Below are 6,361 nucleotides of genomic sequence, written 5' to 3'. Positions count from 1 at the left end.
CAGTCGCTTTGGTGCATTTCTTAGATCAAAAGTGCAATTCTTGATACTACTTGTACAAATTCCAAATCATCTTGTCACTTGTGCACATCATTAAAGCAATTTCTTATTCCTTTGAACAAATTGCAATTGATAATGTACAAGTGTCAGCTTTTTTCCACATTATCAATCGCTCATGTCATGTTGATCAAAATATAGTAGATGGTTCTCTGTTGAATAGTCTTACCCCTCAAAACATCTAGGCATTAGTTCCTTGCATAAGCCATTACATGCAAAATTGTTGAACTATTTGTCATAAACTGTCAAGCATAGTTTTACACATTTCTATTAGACCTTTTGTACAAAAACGTGAATTGATGAATTGTGCAGGTGAAATTGACCCTCTCTCATGAAGGAATGTAAAGTGTTAGTTCAACCAACAATCAACCAGTTGTCTAAATTTCTCAAAGGTGCATCTCATGAAGAATCAATTGGCAAGCATATATAGACAGACCACAACACAGAGTTGCAATGTTTTACAGTAAAATGTGTGTTCGCATAGGTTTTGTCTATGTGAAAGTGTGCGATGCATCACTGCATTTTTCCCCACATAGGACTGCAAGATTACCTCAAACCGGTGGCAGAGGACGCCTTTTCACACCTCAACAGGAGGAGGCTATTTGCACCATGTTCCTAGCAATATGGATTTGCCAGGCCAACGGGGAGGAAATATCACCATGTGTGCTGCTATTTTCGGAGCATGGTGTCCTAACCCATATCCCCCTTATAGGGCCATACAACACCCAGCATCTACTCAACTTTTTAGAGACTCTCTACAGGGCTCTCATCCCTGATGATGAGAGGGGTCTGTTTAGAGAGGATTTGCCAAAGTATGTGGTCATTTGTGATAATGTGAGTTTCCATCGATCAAACATCATAAGGCAATGGTTTGTGACCCACCCGAGGATGCTCGTAGAATTCCTCCCACCTTATTCACCATTCCTTAACCCAATTGAGGAGTTATTTTCAGCATGGAGGTGGAAGGTGTACGATCGTCAGCCACACACACAGATGACCCTGCTGGCTGCAATGGATGCAGCATGTGAGGACATCACAGTAGACGCCTGCAGAGGATGGATAAGGCATTCCAAAATATTCTTTCCACGTTGCATTGGAAGGGAAAATATCCGGTGTGATGTGGATGAGAATATGTGGGCCGACAGACAGGAACGTCTGGATGTGTAGAGACAGCACAACAGTGCTGCGGGCAAAGTTGTGCCTTAGGGGTGGTTTGCTGTGTTTCTTTCTAATTTAGTTTTTTTTTGCTTTGTGCCCCTTGGGTTGTCCAGTCTCTTTCAATCAATAACCCACATACAGTCATATGTAAATACTACTGTTGAAATTGATACATGCCATAGAAGTGCAACCTTGTGCATTTTCAATACAGTAACTTTCATCCAAACTGTAGCCTACGTTTACATCAGGTAATACTGTCAAAGTACACAGTTACATTGACAAAATGCCTAAACATTTTGACGACCATGTTCGTGAACAATGACTCAATGACTTATCATTCTGATGACACTGACATGATCATTGGCATGAATATTTACTTTTGAGAGATGTACTAAGGATTTTTACTGACTGACTAGCTTTAGAAACATATCTATTGTATATTGCAGTTTGTACAAATTGTTCTGAGAAATGCCGTTATTATTTTGCACATGTTAGAGATGATGTGAAAAATGCACCAAAGCGACTGAGAAAAACTGTAACACTGGAGTGATAGATGTGCAGATGATGATGTGCAAGTATAGATACTGGGGTGGAAAAGAGCAAAAATAAATAACAATATGGTGATGAGGTAGTTGGGTGGGCTATTTACAGATTGCTGTGTACAGGTACAGTGATCGGTAAGCTGCTCTGACAGCTGATGCTTAAAGTTAGTGAGGGAGATATAAGTCTCTAGCTTCAGTGATTTTTGCAATTCGTACCAGTCATTGGCAGCAGAGAACTGTAAGGAAAGGCGGCCAAAGGAGGAGTTGGCTTTGGGATTGACCAGTGAAATATACCTGCTTGAGCGCGTGTTATGGGTGGGTGTTGCTATGGCAACCAGTGAGCTGAGATAAGGCGGGGTTATACCTAGCAAAGACTTACAGATAGTGTTAAGGGAATTTTTATCAATGATGACTAATTATGTATACAATTCAATCAGGACTGACTAATCAGAATACTATTATGTTACTGTATATGTACTAATCCGAATACTATTATGTTACCTTATATGTACTAATCAGAATACTATTATGTTGCTGTATATGTATGAGTTTTCTTTCTTGATCCCAGTGCTGAATATAATGTGTGTAAATTTGGTCAAGAGTTAGAACAATGACTGTCTGTTCCTTGGTAGAAATGAATGAACGATATCTTCAGACTGGCTAGAATGCTTATCTACACAAGAAGACCTTGGCTCATAAATGATATTAAATTGGTAGCGAGACGATGTGGGAAGGCTTGAGATACTGCCTTTGTACCAGGGTGGGAGAAGAGACGGGTTGGTACTGGAACTAATGATGTCATTTTCAGTTTATAACCTGTGGTAACCTGTATCGTGTTCAGTACTCTCGTGAATAAAGGCTGCTATTTGACTTTAAGGCCGGGCTCTGTCCATTTCTATAAAATAAGGGTCATACAAATTCTTATGAATTGAAAGAGTGTTTCATTTTAATTGGGAATTAAAACAGAGGAATTAAATTCCTGCAACAGATAGACATATGAAAACAAATATACACAATATTATGACATGAAAACAAAATACATATAAATTACATCTCATCAATAGGGAGGAAATAGTCAAAGGAATAAAATCAATTTGCAAGTAAAATTTATTGAAACAACTATACTTTATTTAGGCCTGCACAGTTTTAAAGCATTTTGTCCATAAACCCTTACGGTTTATATAAAATATTTTATACGGTTTGGTACTGTACACCATTCAATTCCTCTGCACCAGTGTTAAGGAAAGACATTTTTTCCAGCCATGCTCCTATAGCCAGCGGTCTGATATTGGCAACACTGGCTCTGGTGTGATAGCTATGAGAGTCTAATGAAATTAAAATAACCAGACAGGTAACTGGGGGCAAGGTCATGTATAACTTTAAAAACCATCAACAGTTTGATCTGCACCACCCGGAGATCAACTGGAAGCCAGTTCAGTTCCTTGAGTTCCTTCAGTTCCTCCAGTTCCTCAAGCTGCGCTTGAGTATAATTCTCATTTGTTTATTTTGGGCTGTTTGAAATTTGTCCTTCAGATTTTTTGTTATGCCACTAAACCATGAGATACAATCATAGTCATAGAGGCACGGTATCTGAGATGTTTGCCAGGGTCCTCTCTGTATGCTGGAATATTTGTCATGGAGTGAACCTTCCCCATGACCTTCTGAGCCATGAGTTCACCTGTCATGTGTTGGTCCAGTTCACATCCCAATTATATAACAGAGCATTTTTTCCTTCACCGCTACACAATTACACTTGACTGAAAGGCTAGAAGAGTTTCACACTTTGTGGATGCAATCTGTCTTGCCTAAATGCAGAGACAGATTGTCGGATAACCACTTGGTGACTATAGTCAGCTGGCTGCGTAGGGTCTTTTCAGTCTCCTTATTATGTGAAACCAAAGAGGGCAGAATCATCTGCATACAGGTAAAGAGGGCATGAACAGGCAGAGTCCATGTAATTTCTGTAGAGCAAAAAAAGCAAAGGTCCCAATGTGCTCCCCTGGGGGACACCACTGTTTATCTCCTTAGCATCAGACAGTGTCCTGTCCACATCCACCCTTTGGACCCTATCAGTTAGGTAAGACTTCACCCATCATACGGAGTTGGAGCCAAAACCAATTGCCTTCGGTTTGTATGACAAAATATCATGGTTCACAGTATCAAATGCTTTTATAGATCAAGCATGACCATACCTCAGAAGTTGCCATCAGTCAAGAATAGTAAGCAAGTGTCAGTAGAATAAGATTGCTTAAAACTGGACTGAATGTCATATAAAGTGTTATGTCATCAATGTACTGTACTTCAGGATCTGTTCATGGAGTGCTCTAAAACCTTTGACAATACACTCATTGTTGACACTGGTCTGTAGTTCCCTTGTTCAACTTTGCTTCCATGTTTCAACTCTTGTGGTTCCTTTCCACGTTGAATGGAAAGGTTGATGATGTGCATTACATAAGGTCCAATACGATCAGCAGCATCATTCAGGATTCTATCTGGAATGTTTTCCAGTACTGTGGCTTTCTGTTTGTCAAGATCTTTAAGCATCTTTGTAACAAACCGGATGTTGAAATCTGGGAAAATGCTAACTTGTAAGGGTTTTCCTGTGGTGAAGTAGAGGACCAAAATGCAGTGTGGTTATATTGATTCATGTTTAATAAAAACAGATAAACATTAAAACTACAAAACAATAAACGTGGAAAACCAAAAACAGCCCTATCTGGCACAAAACACAGAGACAGGAACAATCACCCACAAACACACAGTGAAACCCAGGCTACCTAAGTATGATTCTCAATCAGAGACAACTAATGACACCTGCCTCTGATTGAGAACCATACTAGGCCGAAACATAGAAATACCCAAATCATAGAAAAACAAACAGACTGCCCACCCAACTCACGCCCTGACCATACAAAATAATGACAAAACAAAGGAAATAAAGGTCAGAACGTGACAGTAACCCCCCCCCCCAAAGGTGCGGACTCCGGCCGCAAAACCTTAACCTATAGGGGAGGGACTGGGTGGGCGTCTGTCCGCGGTGGCGGCTCTGGCGCGGGACGCAGACCCCACTTCACCATTGTCTTAGTCCGCTTTATTGTCCGCCTCCGTGGCTTTCTAACCATGGCCACTCCTCTCAATGACCGCACTGGACAGAGGGGCAGGGGCTCTGGCGCCTCAGACTCCGGCAGCAGCGCCGGACAGGCGGGAGACTCCGGCAGCAGCGCCGGACAGGCGGGAGACTCCGGCAGCAGCGCCGGACAGGCGGGAGACTCCGGCAGCAGCGCCGGACAGGCGGGAGACTCCGGCAGCAGCGCCGGACAGGCGGGAGACTCCGGCAGCAGCGCCGGACAGGCGGGAGACTCCGGCAGCAGCGCCGGACAGGCGGGAGACTCCGGCAGCAGCGCCGGACAGGCGGGAGACTCCGGCAGCAGCGCCGGACAGGCGGGAGACTCCGGCAGCAGCGCCGGACAGGCGGGAGATCCCGGCAGCAGCGCCGGACAGGCGGGAGACCCCGGCAGCAGCGCCGGACAGGCGGGAGACTCCGGCAGCAGCGCCGGACAGGCGGGAGACTCCGGCAGCAGCGCCGGACAGGCGGGAGACTCCGGCAGCAGCGCCGGACAGGCGGGAGACTCCGGCAGCAGCGCCGGACAGGCGGGACCACCTGCAGGGAGGAGACAGAGAGACAGCCTGGTGCGTGGGGCTGCCACAGGAACCACCAGGCTGGGGAGACCTTCAGGAGGCTTGGTGTTAGGAGGGCTCCGGCACTCTCCCTGGGTCGACCGCCCACCTGTCTATCTCCTCCCAAGTTGTGTAGTCCAGATTCTGCTCCCATGTCCCGAAATCCTGACCTCGCTGTTGCTGTTCCTTCTCCTGCTGCTGCTTTTGCTGCAGCTGCTGTTTACCACGCCGCTTGGTCCTGTTGTGGTGGGTGATTCTGTAAGGGTTTTCCTGTGGTGAAGTAGAGGACCAAAACGCAGCGTGGTTATACTGATTCATGTTTAATAAAAACAGATAAACATGAACACTACAAAACAATAAATGTGGAAAGCCAAAACAGCCCTATCTGGTGCAAAACACAGAGACAGGAACAATCACCCACAAACACACAGTGAAATCCAGGCTACCTAAGTATGATTCTCAATCAGAGACAACTAATGACACCTGCCTCTGATTGAGAACCATACTAGGCCGAAACATAGAAATACCCAAATCATAGAAAAACAAACATAGACTGCCCACCCAACTCACGCCCTGACCATACTAAATAATGACAAAACAAAGGAAATAAAGGTCAGAGACATAACTGTCCTTCAGAGATGCCATTGGATGAATAACAGATTTGAATATGATGGTCATTCATTTAAATGACAAAAATATAAATATCTGTAAATATCACAAACTGCCCTTTAAGGGATGTTGACACTGAGCAGGTGGCAGGGGTCCCTTACAGTTCCCATACAGGTGACAGGGGTGGATTTAGGTCATCAGTGAAGAATGCTGACATTTGAAAGGGTTGATGAGTTACTCAAGCTGGCATGAGGACATTGGTTATGTTCTCTTGCACTGAAACCTGCTGGCTATTTGCTTAATCACATTATTGTCTGAAT

Source organism: Oncorhynchus keta, chromosome 23, assembly GCF_023373465.1.
Source record: "Oncorhynchus keta strain PuntledgeMale-10-30-2019 chromosome 23, Oket_V2, whole genome shotgun sequence".
In the NCBI taxonomy this organism is placed as follows: domain Eukaryota; kingdom Metazoa; phylum Chordata; class Actinopteri; order Salmoniformes; family Salmonidae; genus Oncorhynchus; species Oncorhynchus keta.
Note: the sequence above shows the minus strand (reverse complement) of the source record.